Source organism: Myotis brandtii, unplaced genomic scaffold, assembly GCF_000412655.1.
Source record: "Myotis brandtii unplaced genomic scaffold, ASM41265v1 scaffold934, whole genome shotgun sequence".
NCBI lineage: Eukaryota > Metazoa > Chordata > Mammalia > Chiroptera > Vespertilionidae > Myotis > Myotis brandtii.
Genome location: NW_005371854.1, coordinates 1,191,630 through 1,193,259, shown reverse-complemented (window position 1 = coordinate 1,193,259; position 1,630 = coordinate 1,191,630). Strand labels below are relative to the sequence as shown.

General features: G+C 38.6%; 1 long non-coding RNA gene across 1 annotated transcript; it reads left to right on the top strand.

Moving 5' to 3' along the window:
• Positions 1–846: 846 nt before the first annotated feature.
• Positions 847–1,584, top strand: LOC106724704. Its single transcript, XR_001360546.1, has 2 exons — positions 847–882; positions 1,363–1,584. It is a non-coding gene; the product is annotated as an uncharacterized LOC106724704 (long non-coding RNA).
• The last annotated feature ends 46 nt before the right edge of the window (positions 1,585–1,630 follow it).

Here is a 1,630-nt window from a genome sequence, read left to right as displayed (position 1 = left end):
CACATGAGGAATAAAAATGCTTACTTTTTAGAATTTCCTCCTACATTATATGTTGCTTATGACCAAGTGCTTATAATTTGCTTGGAAAATAGCTAATTCTCTTACTTAGGTAAATTATTAACACAGTTTATTTACTTAGAAAATTTCTTTTTCATAAGTCAACCTCATTTTAGGCACTGCAATAACCATAAGTACCAAATTAATAGTCTCTGATGTAGAGATATTTTTACTAAAATAGTGCATACTTCTACCATTTAAAAATGTGTCAAAGTATTTAAAAATTATCTAATTAACTATAAGAATTTAGAGCTTTGGCTTCATATAAAATGCTTGTTTGTTTTTTTCCAGCTTCTTTTAAAACTATCTTGTCTGAGTATAATTTTTAGCACTTTCCTCTCTTGTTCATGAAGCTTTTCATCTCAAAATAATCTTAATCTGCACTTCAGTAATTGCAAAGCCTATTGTTATATAAGTGCTTTTTCTTAATGCTTAATGTTCTCTTTTAACATACACATAGAGTCACTATGCACTCATATTTTAAAGGGAAATGGCTTTATTTATTTATTTTTGAAGTGGTGCATCATTTAGAAGTAGTATAAGAAATAGAGCAATATGAGGAGGCGAGATAGACCCAGGACGCAGCAAAGCCAGCTCCCTGCTGCATTTCACCCCTCCTCCCTCCCTACACCTCCCCCTCTGCATCCCTTCTGATGTCCCGCCACCATGGCCATCATGCCCAAGAGAAAGGCTGAAGGGGATGCTAAAGGAGATAAAGCCAAGGTGAAGGACGAACCACAGAGAAGATCTGCAAGGTTATCAGCTAAACCTTCCTCCAAATCAGAGCCCAAGCCGAAAAAGGCCCCTGCAAAGAAGAGAGAGAAGGTAACAAAAGGGAAAAGGGAAAGCTGATGTAGGCAAAGATGGGAATAGCCCTGCAGAAAAAGGAGATGCCAAAGCAGACCAGGCACAGAAAGCTGAAGTTGCTGGAGGTGCCAAGTGTATTGAGTGCATTTTTGATAGCTGTGTATTTCTGGTGACTGTACAGTTTGAAATACTATTTTTTATCAAGTTTTATAAAAATGCAGAATTTTGTTTTACTTTTCTTTTTTAAGCTATGTTGTTAGCACACAGAACACTTCATTGTTATTTTGGGGGAAGGACATACAGTACTAATAGAATGTCTCCGAGGCTGGACTGACATGGGGGGAAATACCTTTCCCTTCTAGTTTTGAGTAACTTCCTCTTGGTTCCTGGGAGGAGGATCTTTTGATGTTGACACACATTAGCCATCTTGGCACAAACACCTTGTCGTGTGGGAAACTAAAATTCGCTTTTCTGTCCATTTCTCCCTCTCCACTTTAGCATAGACTTTGGCTCTCCTAAGCCCAGAGACCTATTGGGGCCTGACCCAAAAACGTTGATTTCCAGTATGTTGGGCAATCTGAACTTTCCAGTGTCACCACTGAGATGGCCTCCCTCAAAAGAGCAGCAGTTCCTTTTTGATTGTGGATTCTACAGATCGATGTTCTCTGCCATTTTCATTTCATTTCCTGAAAGTCAGGGTCGGCTTGTGAAAAGTTGTTACACAACATGCTCAATGTGAAATGTCAACCCTCACTCTAAACTTTCC